We start from the raw sequence: 20,093 nt of genomic DNA, 5'->3' as shown, positions 1-20,093 counted from the left end.
ATACAGATTTTCTATGAACGTTTGGCCAGGCATTGTTGGTGATGTCTTGATTGGGCCCCATGTTCTTCCACCTACGCTCAATGGAGCACCTTATCATGATTTCATACGGGATACTCTACCTGTGCTGTTAGAACATGTGCCTTTACAAGTACGACACAACATGTGGTTCATGCACGATGGAGCTCCTGCACATTTCAGTCGAAGTGTTCGTACGCTTCTCAACAACAGATTCGGTGACCGATGGATTGGTAGAGGCGGATCAATTCCATGGCCTCCACGCTCTCCTGACCTCAACCCTCTTGACTTTCATTTATGGGGGCATTTGAAAGCTCTTGTCTACGCAGCCCCGGTACCAAATATCGAGACTCTTCGTGCTCGTATTGTGGACGGTTGTGATACAATACGCCATTCTCCAGGGCATCAGGGATTCCATGCGACGGAGGGTGGATGCATGTATCCTCGCTAACGGAGGACATTTTGAACATTTCCTGTAACAAAGTGTTTGAAGTCACGCTGGTACGTTCTGTTGCTGTGTGTTTCCATTCCATGATTAATGTGATTTGAAGAGAAGTAATAAAATGAGCTCTAACATGGAAAGGAAGCGTTTCTGGACACATGTCCACATAACATATTTTCTTTCTTTGTGTGTGAGGAATGTTTCCTGAAAGTTTGACCGCGCCTTTTTGTAACACCCTGTATACTACACTACCGGCCATTAAAATTGCTACACCACGAAGATAAGGTGCTACAGACACGAAATTTAACCCACAGGAAGAAGATGCTGTGGTATGCACAGAGCATATTTGACATTGTCATGGCCGTGTTAACGTGACATATGAACTTAATTTTCGTATAATCTTTAGATTTATTGTCGTTGCATTTCTTTGCTAAGTGGACCATTATGGGCTTAGGGGGATGTTCAAGCCAGATACATGTGTCACATACCGGTATTTTGATCATCAGATTTGTAATTGTAGTTACAGCAGCATTACTTATGGTCTTTAGTGCGTCAGACAGTATTTGTTCACAGACCATCGCTTTCCTGTCCTGAAAATTGTACTTTGGACGTACAATTGCCAGTTCCCACCGAGAGCAATTGTTACGTACCAGGGATTCTCTGTCAAGCAATACTGCCATATCTGCGCAAGGCTTAATCGCTAGCTTTTGCCAGGCATCATATGAGAAAAAGATAATGTCGCAATATCACTTCACAACAAAGAAGTGTATTTGTCGTCGCCGTCGCCGTCGCCGTCGTCTTACACACACACACACACACACACACACACACACACACACACAAACGACGTTAGCCATCTGGATGTAGCCCGCATCTCGTGGTCGTGCGGTAGCGTTCTCGCTTCCCACGCCCGGGTTCCCGGGTTCGATTCCCGGCGGGGTCAGGGATTTTCTCTGCCTCGTGATGGCTGGGTGTTGTGTGCTGTCCTTAGGTTAGTTAGGTTTAATTAGTTCTAAGTTCTAGGGGACTGATGACCGTAGATGTTAAGTCCCATAGTGCTTAGAGCCATCTGGATGTTCCGCCTTCGTAGAGTTTATGCACGCCGTTTTCTTGGTCGACCTGTGTCTCTCCTTCCTTTCAGGCCATAGTTAAGGATTTTCTGTGTGGTCTGTCATGTCTTATTCAGCGTATCTCTGCATTCATTTACTTCGTCATTAGTTAATTCTCTTCTTGGGTAGTCTTTCATCTCCCCGATAATGTCATATCGCCGCTTATATTTTGCTGACATCTTTCTTTGTATTTATCCAAATCTCGTTTCCGTACAATAATAACGATTTCGCCATAGTTTCATAAAATTTAATTTTTGTATAAGGGCCAATCAAATGAAAACTAGACAGATGGAAAAAAGTAAATAAACTGTTTGTCGTGTCAGAAGTAATCGAAGTAACTGTCGTTATACATTTATCCCACTTTGAGACAAGACTGTGAAGTACCTGCAAGGAAAAATGTTCGCATTTATCTGCGGGACCATAATTGTACCCAGAAGCACAACTCTAAGTCCGAAGCGAATCGACGGCGACGACAGTCTTTCATCAGGGCATCAAAAATATGGAAATAGCATGGGGAGAGGTGGGGACTGTGTGGAGGATGTGTTACGGCTTCCCAGCGAGACATCCTCAGCGTAGTCGCAGCAACGTTGGCAACACGCGGACAGGCCCATATCTTTGGAGCATTGAAGAAAGACATTCGTAGCCGTCGATCTGTTTCAGACGCAGAGGAGCACACCTGAATACAATCGTGGTTCCGCATGGGCAGCCGCAAACATTTTTCTAAGTAGTTACTGACCGTCTTGCCTCACAGAGGGATAAATGTATTAACAGTTATGGCGATTACTTTTGAAACAAAAAATTTTTATTGCTTTTTCTCCGTTTTTCTCGTTTTCATTTGACTGCCCATTAGCTTTTGCAGCTAAGTATATTGTTTAACTTTTACACATACTGCTTGAAATTTGTGCAAATTCTCATCCACACCATTCTCATAATATTATATACTACTGGCTATTAAAATTGCTACACCAAGGAGAAATGTAGATGATAAACGGGTATTCATTGGACAAATATATTATACTAGAACTGACATGTGATTACATTTTCACTCAATTTGGGTGCAAAGATCCTGAGAAATCAGTACCCAGAACAACCACCTCCGGCCGTAATAACGGCCTTGATACGCCTGGGCATTGAATCAAACAGAGCTTGGATGGCGTGTACAGGTACAGCTGCACATGCAGCTTCAACACAATAGCACAGTTCATCAAGAGAAGTGACTGGCGTGTTGTGACGATCCAGTTGCTCGGCCACCATTGACGAGACGTTTTCAATTGGTGAGAGATCTGGAGAATGCGCTGGCCAGGGCAGCAGTCGAACGTTTTCTGTATCCAGAAAGACCCGTACAGGATCTGCAACGTGCGGTCGTGCATTATCCTGCTGAAATGTAATGTTTCGTAGAGATAGAATGAGGGGTAGAGCCACGGGTCGTAACGCATCTGAAATGTAACGTCCACTGTTCAAAGTGCCGTCAATGCGAACAAGAGGTGACCAAAACGAGTAACCAATGGCACCCCATACCATCACGCCGGGTGATGCGCCAGTATGCCGATGACGAATACACGCTTCCAATGTGCATTCACCGCGATGTCGCCAAACATGGATGCGAGCGTCATGATGCTGGAAACAGAACCCGGATTCATCCGAAAAAATGACGTTTTGCCATTCGTGCACCCAGGTTTGTCGTTGAGTACACCATCGCATGAGCTCCTGTCTCTGATTCAGCATCAAGGGTAACCGCAGCCATTGTCTCCGGGCTGATAGTCCATGCTGCTGCAAACGTCGTCGAACTGTTTTTGCAGATGGTTGTTGTCTTGTCCCCATCTGTTGACTCAGGGATCGAGACGTGGCCGCAAGATCCGTTACAGCCATGCGGATAAGATCCCTGTCGTCTCGACTGCTAGTGATACGAGGCCGTTGGGATCCAGCACGGCGTTCCGTATTACCCTCCTGAACCCACCGATTCCATATTCTGCTAACAGTCATTGGATCTCGACCAACGCGAGCAGCAATGTCGCGATACGATAAACCGCAATCGCGATAGGCTACAATCCGACCTTTATCAAAGTCGGAAACGTGATGGTACCCATTTCTCCTCCTTACACGAGGGATCACAACAACGTTTCACCAGGCAACGCCGGTCAACTGCTTTTTGTGTATGATAAATCGGTTGGAAACTTTCCTCATGTCAGCACGTTGTAGGTGTCGCCACCGGGGCCAACCTTGTGTGAATGCTCTGAAAAGCTAATCATCTGCATATCACAGCATCTTCTTCCTGTGGGTTAAATTTCACGTCTGTAGTACGTCATCTTCGTGGTGTAGTAATTTTAATGGCCAGTAGTGTATTAATTCATGTCGCAGTCTAGGGCACCTGTTGAATTTTTTTTGTTGTAATTACTATTTTCGACCGCATTTGCTAGCCTAGACAGGCCATATGAGTCGTCTAAATTAATGAAATTCTACGACTGAAGTTTACATATGTCCACAATTGCCAAAGGGATACATCTCCTCCCCATTCTCCACAACTTAATCGCAACAGTACATTACCATTTATCTATAGCCTCTCTGAGACTGTATTCACTTTTACACGAGAGATCGATTGCAGCAGACTCTGAAAAAGACGACATTGCTATACTGCAGCTGTGTTCGTCTGTACTTCGTCTATGGACCCAAATAAGTCAGTCGCATAGAAAACACCCTTTCTTCATTAGTAGAGGTTGAATATATGGGATTGTAGGATCGCGTATTTCTAACAAAAACAAACACCTTCGAGCTTGGAGATTAAACGAATGGCAGTCTGACTGGGACACTAGAAGCACTGCAAAGCGGATACACAGTGTATTCCCTAGCATTAGGAACGAGCTCAGTATGTGCGACTCTGTTTGGTATGGTACGTCTGTTTACAGAGCATGACCCATACAGCAAACACCTGTATCCGGTGGTATGTATTACCGTATGAATCTGATAATGTAGAGAGGGAGGTTCCATTAATCATGTCTCTTTTACTTGCTTCCTTTACCAGATGAAGTGGGAATGCAGACAATTAGATTGTGATCTGCAAACAGTTGCAAAGACAAAAGTTTTTGGACTGCTATCAATTAAATTGCACATCGAATACCTGAAAAGCAACTCTTCAACCTCCAGTCTTCAAGATCAAGTGGAAAGTTATTCACTTAGATCTTTATATTTCTTTCAATTCGTGCTGTCTTATTTAATTATATTTTAAATTTCTGTTTTTTTTACATTATTTATTAAAGATAGTTTCTGTTAACGTTCTTTATGACTATGTATATTATATGAAGCATTGCGCGTTATTGTGGTTACTGAGTATGTATGGTATGTTATGAGTTTACAGAGAACAGCTCAAAAATTTACGCCAGTAAATTGAACTGAACTGAAGTAGAAAGAATAAAAAGCAATTGTGAAATTTAAAGCGTGAAATTAGCTCATCCCCAGATGTTGCGACACCAAACTGTATATGGTGCCCTGTACGGTCATAAAGTTACGAATTTTGCAGCCAGTTTGTGTGGCTGCCCAGTAGCGTGTCACGCCATGCAGATGGGGACGGTTTTTGTTCATCCCTAGGCTGTTACGAGTAAGTTCTATCGAAAAATCTGTGAGTGTTTTAGAGGATTTCTTAAATTCGGTTCCCCTTGAGTGCACTATATCCTAATACTCGGAAAATGTGGCTTTCGAAGAATATTTTGTTCAACTTTTGTGATGACTGTCACGATTAAAAAGCAGAAGCTATGAAAGTAATGAAATAAATCCATTAACAAGACAAGTTTTATCAGCATTTAAAAACACATTACATTACAGCCACGAAATGAGAAGACAGTGGGGTGAACGTAAATGGATGCAAAGGTAGTTACTTAGAAAAAGGTGTCATATACATGAGAAGGGCAGTGTATGCGCATTATTTACTTCCGTTTGCTTTGGTTAACATATTAGGAAAATGTGCAAAGACGTAACGTTGACGCAAGTGGACAACCAACAATTTGAGATATCTATGCACATATATTTTTATGCATTTACTTAAAAATAGGAATTTATAATAAATAACAACCCAGAAATTAATCAGATACAACTCCATTAGAGCCAATATTACATCAGAGAATACTTTTTTTTCTTTTGTAAGAAATGTCTTGTGAACATCAAATACTTGTTTTTAAACGCATTATCGTAAGTTGCCGCCATTCGGGTAATATGCTTAGTCATGTATAGGAGTTTATGTGTGTTTGGTGTGAACGCACGTAGCGACAGGATATCTAATGACATGTGACGTCTTCCACAAATTCTTCACTATAGACATACGGTAGCATCATATTCATTGCTTGTCGCTCGTCAGAAACACATACAGTTAACCTGATAATGAAAGAAATCCCCAGGATGCCAGTCGCGTGTCTGACACGTAAATACGTGACCAGATGTTGTGTTACTATGGCGTCTGTTCCCTGACTGACGTCTGCAGACAAGTTGGCAGTTAAACGATGCAGCACACTGTCTGGAACAAGTTAGGCAGTTCGGACAAGAGTGTGTCCGTGACGTTCGACCACGTACTTCCTGTACAGCGAAGCAGAGGGAATTAGTAGCGAGGCAAAAACGCCGTTATCTGAGCATAGTATCAGAAATAGTGCAAACCGGAAGCCGGAAGAGTAAGCAGAATGCATTTCGTTCGTGGCGAGACAGAGCAGAACCCATCAGACCAGGAAAAAGAGACGTGACTGCGGTATAAGTATGGGAAGGGGAGGGGGGCAAGGGGGGAGCTGGCATTGCTGCAACGAGCTAAGTGGGAAGATGGCTGTGGTTACAGAGCGCACAAGGAAGACGATAACGGGCCAACCAATCAGCGCCTGCAGAGCCGGCAAAACGATTCGTCAGACTGACCTTCGTTTCAAGCGCTGCGAGCAGTCACGTCGGGACATGCATACCGCAAGCTTTGGAACAAATGACTTACAACGAGGTCTGACTACTTGAGTGATTAAAAAAAAAAAGTCAACGGGAGACTAAAATGGAGAGATTCTTAATATGCAGACTTATCATACGAGTCTTAAATAATGACCTGACTGTTTACTGCATTCCGTATTTCGTGTCACCCAACAACAAAAAAAGTGGACGTTTGCTTCAATTTGTAGTAGATTGTAACAGAATGCATACACGGGAGAGAAAAGTTAAAGTTTTATATCCCGAAAATAATGTACCGTACGAACTGATTCATTGGTAAGACATTAGACTCACGTTCGGAAAGGACACCCGTTCATCTCCCAGTCTGGCCGTCCAAATACATGTTCTTCGTGTTTTACTAAAGGCAAATGCTGGGTTGGTTCTTTTTGAATTGAGCTTGTGCAGCGTCTATAACTGACTTGTCGTCGAGGAGACATTAAAATCTTTTTTTTTTCCTTGTATTCTTCCGTGCGATGCAGAAATCACTAAAAGGAAGGAAGGAGGAAGGTTAGAATTTCACGTCCCGTCGGCGACTAGGTTATTAGAGTCGGAGCTACCAAAAAGAATGGTTCAAATGGCTCTGAGCACTATGGGACTTAACTTCCAAGGTCATCAGTCCCCTAGAACTTAGAACTAATTAAACCTAACTAACCTAAGGACATCGCACACATCCATGCCCGAGGCAGGATTCGAACCTGCGACCGGAGCGGTCGCGCGGTTCCAGACTGTAGCGCCTAGAACCGCTCGGCCACCCTGGCCGGCGGAGCTACCAAGCTCAGATTAGGAAAGGATGATGGAACCCTTTCAAAGGAGCCATTGTGGCATTTATTTTAGTTTACCTGATTTTGGAAAATCATGGGAAATCTAAATCTAGATGAGTGATGGGAATATCAGATATGGATTCGCACCATCGTTCTCCGGAATGCGAATCCAGTGTCTTACTAATGCACCACCTCGTTCGATAAATGTACGATACGAATTCGCTTATGCACATAGCGTTTGAATATTTGATTGGAATCGTATATTCAGTAATGTTCGGCATTCAAATATTATTACAACTGAAATGCAGTTAATCTTGATTTTTTATTATTTTTTTAAATTTTTTTAACTAGCCCTGCAGGAACTGTAGAAAGTTAGAGAAAATTAATGCGGCTAAGACATTTGCAGAACACTAATTATCATTTATGGTGGCTGCACTTATGAAAAGCCGTTACCTTCTGACTACATTGGGCCTTAGGATATCTGGCATAATGGAAAATCTGGATAACATGGAAAGTCAAACAAATTGAATGGTGTTGTATTTATTTTCACGTAAACACAAAAATGATACATTATTTTCATATAAATGTTGACCAGATATTGAGCAAAATAGTGTGTTTCATACACTGAAATAAGCAAGGAGTTCTTACGAGCCAGACTCGTGTGTTTAAGTGCAGGACGATCACGAAGGCGTTCCACCAGCGTTAATTCGGCCAAAATTTCTTCCTCCTGGCGCGCCAACTAAAACATTATATTGTCCGGCTCCGTTGTTACCCCTGTAAGCCTACGTATCATAACGTCTTTAGACTGAGCGCCAACACGGTCAGCTAACCCATCATCATTATCGTCATTGTCTGCAGACAAAAAGACTGAGATAATTTCGTCCTCAAAAATCATATCGTCATTTTGTACCCTGTCATTTACATCGTCAGCGCCTGTGTCTGAGCAGTCTGGAATCTTTGCAGATGCTCAATGTCAGATTCAGCTATAATGTTTTTGCATTGTCCAGTTACATACGTTTCTTTTTTATTCATCGGCAGGCTTTAAATTATAACTTAATGCTACGGTAATATCAATTTCAGACTGTTACTGAGTAATGGGAGACTGGAGTAAAATTCCTCTTATTACTAATTTTGTCAAAAAAGTCGGGTCAATTGAACTTTTCCGCTCGGATTTCAGTCTTCAATCTTTTTAGAAAGGGATCCGCCACAGTTTTCAACATTTCTCCTTTGTACACCCAATGAAGTGTATACAACCTTTTGTTCAAATGGTTCGAATGGCTCTGAGCACTATGGGACTTAACATCTGAGATCATCAGTCCCCTAGAACTTAGAACTACTTAAACCTAACTAACCTAAGGGCATCACACACATCCATGCCCGAGGGAGGATTCCAACCTGCGAGTGTAGTGGTCGCGCGGTTCCAGACTGAAGCACCTAGAATCGCTCGACCACTGCGGCCGGCCAAACTTTTGTCCATGGTCATCTTCTTCCTCCTTGACGTCACTTTACACTCCCAACAAATGGTCAATGCAGTAGTGTACAATCCAATGTCATCTTGTTAACTGAAACCTTGACAGCATCTATGCCCGCGGTTGACTGGATTTAACTTCAAACATTAACGTCGTATGCTGTCACCGCTACATCACCGTAATATCAAGTTGTACAGTTACTGTACAAAATAAATAAATACAATAAAATAACAAAACCAAAATGTAATTTTAGACTATATTAATGAATTAAAATTGTTTGTCTATCATACTACTTATTTTCTTTTACTTTTACGGCTTCTCCGCTCTCACGCGGTTGCACAATATTTCCAGTCGCCAGATTTCACGGTCATGGCAGGCTTTCTCTTTCAGGTCTCTGTTCCTCACCTCTCCAATAACTCCCGCTCTCCATGTTTTTCTCGGTCATCCACGCTTTTCCTTCTCGGCGGCGACCATTACGGGATTACTTTTGGTCATCGTCCTTGCTTCATTCGCAATACTGGCCATACCACTGACGAGGTCTTTTCTTAATTTTTTGCACGACTGGTTGTTCCATATCCATTATCTCCCTAATTTCCTCGTTTCTTCTCCTCTCTGTTCTGGATATCCCGGCTACCTTCCTTATTCCAGCCATCTCTACTGCTGTAATTCTTAGCCGCTCTCCAAGGACCATCCTTATGCACCATATGTTAGTATACTTTCCACTACTGTTTGCGGAATCTTCTTCTTTTTTTGCTCCATAAAACTCCATTTAGCATCTTAATTTATCCTCGTGCCTTCTGGTTCGTGCGGTTCACATCTGCTTCCCGAGAAATAAACACTCGATCCTGAGTGTTTAAACTGCTTTATAGCAGTTAGTTCCTTGCGGCAGTACTATAGCCCTTACATTTTTTCCCACTACCTGCTACTCCGTTTGGCTCATACTTATTCTAAATCTGCCTCGTTCAAATGCTTTCATTAACTTCTTTATCATAAACTTGACATCCTCCCTACTTTATGCTATCAGTATTTGATCAGCGGCAAATAATAATGAGTATACAGCACTATGCTGGAAAAGAATTCTCATATCTCTCCATGACTGATCCCACATTTCCAGTATATACTGCATATACCATATATTTTAAACAGGGTCGGTGACATACTGCAGCCCTGTCCAAGTCGTTTCGATGTTTGAAATGGCTGATTCAGATTTCTCCCTACTTTAAATATTGCGTACAATTGCTAGTATATTCTCCGGATTAGCGATATCTGCTGTGTTTCTGTACCTATACAGAGTGTTACATAACGGTACGGCCAAACTTTCAGGAAACATTCCTCACACACAAATAAAGAAAAGATGTTATATGGACATGTCCGGAAACGCTTAATTTCCATGTTAGAGCTCATTTTAGTTTCGTCAGTATGTACTGTACTTCCTCGATTCACAACCAGTTGGCCCAATTGGCTCAAAAATGGTTCAAATGGCTCTGAGCACTATGGGACTTAACTTCTAAGGTCATCAGTCCCCTAGAACTTAGAACTACTTAAACCTAACTAACTTAAGGACATCACACAACACCCAGCCATCACGAGGCAGAGAAAATCCCTGACCCCGCCGGGAATCGAACCCGGGAACCCGGTTGGCCCAATTGAAGGAAGGTAATGTTGACTTCGGTGCTTGTGTTGACATGCGACTCATTGCTCTACAGTACTAGCATCAAGCACATCAGTACGTAGCATCAACAGGTTAGTGGTCATCACGAACGTGGTTTTGCAGTCAGTGCAATGTTTACAAATGCGGAGTTGGCAAATGCCAGTTTGATGTATGGATTAGCATGGGGCAATAGCCGTGGCGCGGTACGTTTGTATCGAGACAGATTTCCAGAACGAAGGTGTCCCGACAGGAAGACGTTCGAAGCAATTGATCGACGTCTTAGGGAGCACGGAACATTGGTTCAAATTCAAATGGCTCTGAGCACTACGGGACTCAACTGCTGAGGTCATTAGTCCCCTAGCACTTAGAACTAGTTAAACCTAACTAACCTAAGGACATCACAAACATCCATGCCCGAGGCAGGATTCGAACCTGCGACCGTTGCGGTCTTGCGGTTCAAGACTGCAGCGCCTTTAACCGCACGGCCACTTCGGCCGGCCACGGAACATTCGAGCCTATGACTCGCGACTGGGGAAGACCCAGAACGACGAGGACACCTGCAATGGACGAGGCAATTCTTCGTGCAGTTGACGATAACCCTATTGTCAGCGTCAGAGAAGTTGCTGCTGTGCAAGGTAACGTTGACCACGTCACTGTATGGAGAGTGCTACGGGAGAACCAGTTGTTTCCGTACCATGTACAGCCTGTGCAGGCACTATCAGCAGCTGATTGGCCTCCACGGGTACACTTCTGCGAATGGTTCATCCAACAATGTGTCAATCCTCATTTCAGTGCAAATTTTCTCTTTACGGATGAGGCTTCATTCCAACGTGATCAAATTGAAAATTTTCACAATCAACATGTGTGGGCTGACGAGAATCCGCACGCAATTGTGCAATCACGACATCAACACAGATTTTCTGTGAACGCTTGGGCAGGCATTGTTGGTGATGTCTTGATTGGGCCCCATGTTCTTCCACCTACGCTCAATGGAGCACGTTATCATGATTTCATACGGGAGACTCTACCTGTGCTGTTAGAACATGTGCCTTTACAAGTACGACACAACATGTGGTTCATGCACGATGGAGCTCCTGCACATTTCAGTCGAAGTGTTCGTACGCTTCTCAACAACAGATTCGGTGACCGATGGATTGGTAGAGGCGGATCAATTCCATGGCCTCCACGCTCTCCTGACCTCAACCCTCTTGATTTTCATTTATGGGGGCATTTGAAAGCTCTTGTCTACGCAACCCTGGTACCAAATGTCGAGACTCTTCGTGCTCGTGTTGTGGACGGTTGTGATACAATACGCCATTCTCCAGGGCATCAGTGATTCCATGCGATAGAGGGTGGATGCATGTATCCTCGCTAGCGGAGGACATTTTGAACATTTCCTGTAACAAAGTGTTTGAAGTCACGCTGGTACGTTCTATTGCTGTGTGTTTCCATTCCATGATTAATGTGATTTGAAGAGAAGTAATAAAATGAGCTCTAACATGGAAAGTAAGCGTTTCTGGACACATGTCCACATAACATATTTTCTTTCTTTGTGTGTGAGGAATGTTTCCTGAAAGTTTGGCCGTACCTTTATGTAACACCCTGTATACTCCATCGCTCCCCAAAATTCGTTGTGGGTACAGAATTATACTTTTTTCTGAACACACTGATATTTGGTATACTTCCTGAGTACTTCCTTAGAACACGTCTTCTCACTTATTTGTCTAAGGCTGAAAATGTGATCCATATAGGAGGATTAGTAAGGGCTTGTTACGGCGTAAAGTCTACGTTGGTGCGCGGTTGGGAACGACAGAGAAGAGAAGGCTGTGACAAGAGGTTAGTCAATCGCACACTGGGCAACCTTCCTCCAGGACGACAACGCGACAGCAACGGCCTCTAGGTGAAGACGACATAAGCGTCGCACCCGACTAGTGGCACCGACACCGACAGCAGCTCCAATGTTAGCCACTTCGGTAGCCGATGCATTGTAGCCTCTTCATTCGCAGTCTCTACATAGTACAGATACAGATCATCAGTCGCTGCAACTCAGTTGACAGACTTTTGTTAGTAGCTGTCGCTAGGACCAGAAATGTTACTTGGGTTTATCTGTTCTGAAGGAGACTGATTACTTTGTATGTACCCCTTTGCTTGCAACACATCTTTGTAGTTACTTTGTAGATGATCATATATAAGGGACTTCGAGAATTCTGAGATCAAAGTTAAGTATTTGTACTTGTTGTAATAAAACCCATTAATATGAGTTGTTTGTTTGTCTAACGAACCGAGTATGCAGGATTCCCAGACACAACAGGGCTTCCCAGAAAAACTTTTGCAGCTGAGTCGAAACAACCTTGGCAACATGTGGGCCCTTATTCATCCGTCGTACAGTCCCGCTCTCTCCCCTTGCGATTTTCATGTCTTTGGAGTTCAGAAGAAAGACATTCGTGGTCGACGATTTCCTTCAGAGGAGCAGGAGCACGCCTGGGAACACTCATGGTTCAGTAGACAAATGCAAACGTTTTCCCATGAAGACATTCTCCGTCTCGTCCCACAGTGGGATAAATGTATTAAACATTATGGCGATTACCTTTTAAATTATAAATAGGTTTCTTACTTTTTTTAATCTGTCTCGTTTACATTTGACTGCGCCTTATATTAAACTACATAAATCTGCAATGTAAACCATTTTCTCTCTCTCTCTCTCTCTCTCTCTCTCTCTCTCTCTCACTCTCTCTCTCTCTCTCTCTCTCTCACACACACACACACACACACGCATACATAATATACCACCAGTATTTTTGCGGCACGTTGGAAATGCTCCAGCCATATGCACTACACAGGAATAAGCAAATGTTTCGGCGACATCCACTTTCCAGCGGCTGAAATCGTTTCCTTGGATCACATCTTGCGTGATGTAGACGAGTGCGAAACCACAGCGTGATTCGTTGTGTCCTCTGGCGTACTTCCAATCACCATTCCGCCATTTGCGACATCTCTTGTAACACTCATACTTTTACTTTCACAACACTGGAAATGAGTGTGCTATGTACTCAGAACCTGCAGAGGCGGACAGAAGTATTCAAGTGTTAACTGTATGCTACCAAAGCATACACAGTAAAATAAATGAATCCGTTCTATGGTTTTAATAAATCTTTATTTCATTGTTTATGTCACATATACATATTCTTAAATTAAACATAAATTCATTTTAATAATCAAAACTGAAAAACGTTCGCCCAACAGTTGGGCGTATACAAATTAAAATAAACAGTACTCTATCACTTGGTTATCATGCCCTTCCTGTGATTAACGTGCTTGCTTGTTATGTCCGAATCAGTATTATTCCATTCCTGCTGAATAATATCTGCCAGTCTCGTTTACTTGTGATGTAGTGTTTCCTGATCGTGTCCTCCAGTTCTTGCCCGATGTTCTCGATTGAGTTCAAGTTTTGAGTAAAAGTGATGTGTTTAAGATGATCCATAACCTAGCAACTTCTGAGGCATAATTAGGATCGTTGTCTTGTTGGAAATGATAATTATTTCCGAGATTTAGTTCTTCTGCTTATGTGCAGATGTTCTGGTTGTATATTCTTGTAAATGTTCTCGTCCATGCTGCCTTCAGTAAAAACTAGCTCACCCACAACAACTGACGCCATACATTCTTATACCATTACGCTGCCGCCCCCATGTTTGACCATAACTTCCATATTTTTAGGTTCCTACTCAGTACTCTTCTGCCTTGACATTTTTAATAGGCCGTCACTTCGGTATACATTGAATTTGCTTTCATCTGACCATAACATAGATCCAAGAACTCATTTTTCTTCATTGCATACTCATTGGAAAATATTGAACGCATGTTCTTGTTTACTTTCCTTACGTCCGATATTCTTCTTGCTGAGTTGGATATTTACCCAGTACTGTTGAGAACCGTGCCAACTGCTCTTCCATGAACCACCTTTCCAAGCTGTTCTTCCACATCTACTCTAATTTCTGTTACTCTGCGATTTAGCTTAACAATTTTCAGCACTTGTCTTTTACCTCTAGAAATAGGTTTTGGCAGAGTATCTGTCCTAGGCTGATTCACTATGGTGTTCTTCGTTTTACAGCGGTGGATGACACAACCCACAGTGGACAGATTTCTGTGCACAGCTTCTCCAATTACTTTACGTGTCTTAATTAGTTCATGCATACGCAAGATGATAGTTCCTCTAGGGTCGCCTCTTTTCCTTGTCACGCCATGTGGAACGCGGCCTCTCGTAGCTGAACTTGCTTGTGTACAGTGTGACAGCAGACACGAACGAGGAGTTTTGAAAGTACAAACGCAACATTTCCACCGTTTGCTGGGTTTACTGCTGCACAGAGCGCGTTTGAATATTTGTGTCATAAGGTAACGTAAAGCTGTTTCGGGAAATCCTATGTTAACAACACATACGTACTCTTATCATTCGTGTACTGTGCATGTGCTCAGACCACACGATAGTGAATCAGTGGAATCACGAAATAATAAATAATTCCGACTACTGCGTCGATTAATTCAACATTTAAAACTACATATCGATAGATTTGAATTCTTCTGTCAGCCTCTGTATTTTGCCGATTGCCCTAACGTACTAACAAGCATTCACCGCGCAGTTACTCAGCTAGTCACGTGGCGCAACGTTAAGCAACTGTACTCCCGTTCGAAAGTAGCTGGGGACATTACAGGCGCGCTGGTTCGACAGGTGACGCGGCATGGGCGAGTTCCGAGGCAGGCGAGTATCTAAGCCGTCGGCACGCGGACGGTGCATTCGAACGTTGAGCGTGCCGAGTTTCTGACGTCATACCAGGGAAAAAGTACGTCGAAGAGTCTTTCCGAACGTGCAGAGCAATATCTAGTATGTGAGATATTCTGAACGTGCGTTTGAACGTAGGCCATTGAATTGGAAGAAAGCCACCTACGCCATATGACGCCATCTCTATTCAGTAGAGAGATGCGAGACGCCATATTGGCTTTCAGTTGAAGCCAATATGTATATAAAAATAACCCCTTTCTGAAGCCGCCAGTACGCCGACTGCTCTAAAAAAAAGATTCAAATGGCTCTGAGCACTATGGGACTTAACATCTGAGGTCATCAGTCCCCTAGACTTAGAACTACTGAAACCTAACTAACATAAGGACATCACACGAGGGAAGTATGTTTTCATATAAAGTAGGGAAAAACTGCTAATACGATTTCTTCGTGAAATGAATAACTTAAAACGTCTTAACTATGGAGTTCGAATTTATAGAAGGTTATGAACCTTTATAAGCAATCGTGTGACTAACTGTTGGCCTCTGATGCGTAGATTGAACTGAACAATGTTATGTGGTGTCACCGCCAGACACCACACTTGCTAGGTGGTAGTTTTAAATCGGCCGCGGTCCATTAGTACATGTCGGACCCGCGTGTCGCCACTGTGTGATCGCAGACCGAGCGCCACCACAAGGCAGGTCTCGAGATACGGACTAGCACTCGCCACAGTTGTACGGACGACGTAGCTAGCGACTACACTGACGAAGCCTCGCTCCCTTGCCGAGCCGATAGTTAGAATAGCCTTCAGCTAAGTCAATGGCTACGACCTAGCAAGGCGCCATTAGTAACATTGCATGTATCTATGGAGTCTCACTTATATCGTCAATAGCGATGTACCAAGGATGGATTAAAGTTAAGTATTCCAGAAGCTACGTACTTTTCTTTATAGCATTCATTACGTATCCTGTTACAGACCTATAACTTGCCTGCTAAACGCGTGCCTTTCGGCTACTTCCGTGGCGTGGCTGTCTTGCTACGCCACAACAATAAACGTGGGGGGGGGGGGGGGGGGTGGGGGGGACAAATTAATTAAAAGTCAATAGGATACTTTGAATCTACTGTTCCAACCTAAAATTGAGCAGTAGTGTAGTAATGTCGGTGATTATCGTCGAAGACATAGCTATTAACGACTGTATACAGCAGAACATCGGACTTCAGGAAATAAGTCTCGGTCGCAAGCCAAAAGAAGAGTCGGCCGAGTGAAGAACCAGATCGACAACGCTGCCTGGTCAATCTGGTGCGGTAGCAGCTTCTCTTGTGCGCGTATTGTCATCAGCAGAAAATTCAAGAAATTGTTGAAGTTCCAGTTTGGTAAAATTTGTTTTGTATAGAGTCATGATATTTTTTAAACAGAGCAGTGCGCTTAGGCTCTATATAATAAGTGATAAATTTAAATTATTGAATTGTGTAGTGGCAGTTCGGTTAGGCCAAATTATTAATTTTATTACAGGTTGTGTCTTGAAATATTTAGTGGGCAAATCTGTTAAGACCTTTTGAAATTTTAATATTTGTCAAATTTATTGCATGGATTAATTAACATTCCTACTTTCATGCAAGATACGAAAGTCGGCATAGAAAAAAGAGTCCCTACACGTAGCAGCAGCGCGGTTCCGGACTGAAGCGCCCAGAACCGCTCGTCCACAGCGGCCAGCCCGACTGATCTGAACGCTCAGAAACGATGCGACTTGTGCATATGGTACATGTTCTGAACGAAATAATCCGATCACAGTGCGCTCCAGCAGCAGTTTTCGGTCGTATCTGGCCTGCACGTCACACACTTTGTTTACAAAATGGACGGGCGTAAAATGCCTATGTTAGCTCTATTAAAACCCATATTTTCTGTCTTGTCCATCTGTTAATCAAGTTGTTCTGTCTGGAGTATACATAAATAAAAACTACAATACCAATGGACATGTTATAAAAAAAAAGGAAAGTACTATTTCCAGTCAATAAGGACATTGGCTTGTTAATGTTAGATTACAAACAGAGAGACAGAAATTTATAACAGTTCCCCATGGGACATGAAAGTTATTTCATCATTCTCACTTTTAGTAGAATCCTTAGGTCATTCTTAGTTGATCACTGTTCCTATTAAGTAGCACAATCTTTACAACATGTAATATACAGAACTTAAAACAGAAAAAGTGCACTTATATTTACATAACATCGAATATTATAGAATATATTTTTATAAAACCATGGACCTTGCCGTTGGTGGGGAGGCTTGCGTGCCTCAACGATACAGATGGCCGTACCGTAGGTGCAACCACAACGGAGGGGTATCTGTTGACAGGCCAGACAGACATGTGGTTCCTGAAGAGGGGCAGCAGCCTTTTCAGTAGTTGCAGGGGCAACAGTCTGGATGATTGACTGATCTGGCCTTGTAACATTAACCAAAACGGCCTTGCTGTGCTGGTACTGCGAACGGCTGAAAGCAAGGGGAAACTACAGCCGTAATTTTTCCCGAGGACATGCAGCTTTACTGTATGATTAAATGATGATGGCGTCCTCTTGGGTAAAATATTCCGGAGGTAAAATACTCCCCCATTCGGATCTCCGGGCGGGGACTACTCAAGAGGACGTCGTTATCAGGAGAAAGAAAACTGGCGTTCTACGGATCGGAGCGTGGAATGTCAGATCCCTTAATCGGGCAGGTAGGTTAGAAAATTTAAAAAGGGAAATGGATAGGTTAAAGTTAGATATAGTGGGAATTAGTGAAGTTCGGTGGCAGGAGGAACAAGACTTTTGGTCAGGTGATTACAGGGCTATAAATACAAAATCAAATAGGGGTAATGCAGGAGTAGGTTTAATAATGAATAAAAAAATAGGAGTGCGGGTTAGCTACTACAAACAGCATAGTGAACGCATTATTGTGGCCAAGATAGACACAAAGCCCATGCCTACTACAGTAGTACAAGTTTATATGCCAACTAGCTCTGCAGATGATGAAGAAATAGATGAAATGTATGACGAGATAAAAGAAATTATTCAGGTAGTGAAGGGAGACGAAAATTTAATAGTCATGGGTGACTGGAATTTGTCAGTAGGAAAAGGGAGAGAAGGAAACATAGTAGGTGAATACGGATTGGGGGGAAGAAATGAAAGAGGAAGCCGCCTTGTAGAATTTTGCACAGAGCATAACTTAATCATAGCTAACACTTGGTTCAAGAATCATAAAAGAAGGTTGTATACCTGGAAGAATCCTGGAGATACTAGTAGGTATCAGATAGATTATATAATGGTAAGACAGAGATTTAGGAACCAGGTTTTAAATTGTAAGACATTTCCAGGGGCAGATGTGGACTCTGACCACAATCTATTGGTTATGACCTGTAGATTAAAACTGAAGAAACTGCAAAAAGGTGGGAATTTAAGGAGATGGGACCTGGATAAACTGAAAGAACCAGAGATTGTACAGAGTTTCAGGGAGAGCATAAGGGAACAATTGACAGGAATGGGGGAAAGAAATACAGTAGAAGAAGAATGGGTAGCTTTGAGGGATGAAGTAGTGTAGGCAGCAGAGGATCAAGTAGGTAAAAAGGCGAGGGCTAATAGAAATCCTTGGGTAATAGAAGAAATATTGAATTTAATTGATGAAAGGAGAAAATATAAAAATGCAGTAAATGAAGCAGGCAAAAAGGAATACAAACGTCTCAAAAATGAGATCGACAGGAAGTGCAAAATGGCTAAGCAGGGATGGCTAGAGGACAAATGTAAGGATGTAGAGGCTTGTCTCACTAGGGGTAAGATAGATACTGCCTACAGGAAAATTAAAGAGACCTTTGGAGAGAAGAGAACCACTTGTATGAATATCAAGAGCTCAGATGGAAACCCAGTTCTAAGCAAAGAAGGGAAGGCAGAAAGGTGGAAGGAGTATATAGAGGGTTTATACAAGGGCGATGTACTTGAGGACAATATTATGGAAATGGAAGAGGATGTAGATGAAGACGAAATGGGAGATAAGATACTGCGTGAAGAGTTTGACAGAGCACTGAAAGACCTGAGTCGAAATAAGGCCCCGGGTGTAGACAACATTCCATTAGAACTACTGACGGCCTTAGGAGAGCCAGTCATGACAAAACTTTACCATCCGGTGAGCAAGATGTATGAGACAGGTGAAATACCCTCAGACTTCAAGAAGAATATAATAATCCCAATCCCAAAGAAAGCAGGTGTTGACAGATGTGAAAATTACCGAACTATCAGTTTAATAAGTCACAGCTGCAAAATACTAACGCGAATTCTTTACAGACGAATGGAAAAACTGGTAGAAACGGACCTCGGGGAAGATCAGTTTGGATTCCGTAGAAATGTTGGAACACGTGAGGCAATACTAACCTTACGACTTATCTTAGAAGAAAGATTAAGAAAAGGCAAACCTACGTTTCTAGCATGTGTAGACTTAGAGAAAGCTCTTGACAATGTTAACTGGAATACTCTCTTTCAAATTCTGAAGGTGGCAGGTATAAAATACAGGGAGCGAAAGGCTATTTACAATTTGTACAGAAATCAGATGGCAGTTATAAGAGTCGAGGGGCATGAAAGGGAAGCAGTGGTTGGGAAAGGAGTGAGACAGGGTTGTAGCCTCTCCCCGATGTTATTCAATCTGTATATTGAGCAAGCAGTAAAGGAAACAAAAGAAAAATTTGGAGTAGGTATTAAAATCCATGGAGAAGAAATAAAAACTCTGAGGTTCGCCGATGACATTGCAATTCTGTCAGAGACAGCAAAGGACTTGGAAGAGCAGTTGAACGGAATGGACAGTGTCTTGAAAGGAGGATATAAGATGAACATCAACAAAAGCAAAACGAGGATAATGGAATGTGGTCAAATTAAATCGGGTGATGCTGAGGGAATTAGATTAGGAAATG

This window comes from Schistocerca serialis, chromosome 7 (assembly GCF_023864345.2).
Source record: "Schistocerca serialis cubense isolate TAMUIC-IGC-003099 chromosome 7, iqSchSeri2.2, whole genome shotgun sequence".
Classification (NCBI taxonomy): Eukaryota; Metazoa; Arthropoda; class Insecta; order Orthoptera; family Acrididae; genus Schistocerca; species Schistocerca serialis.
This window is presented reverse-complemented; position numbering follows the sequence as displayed.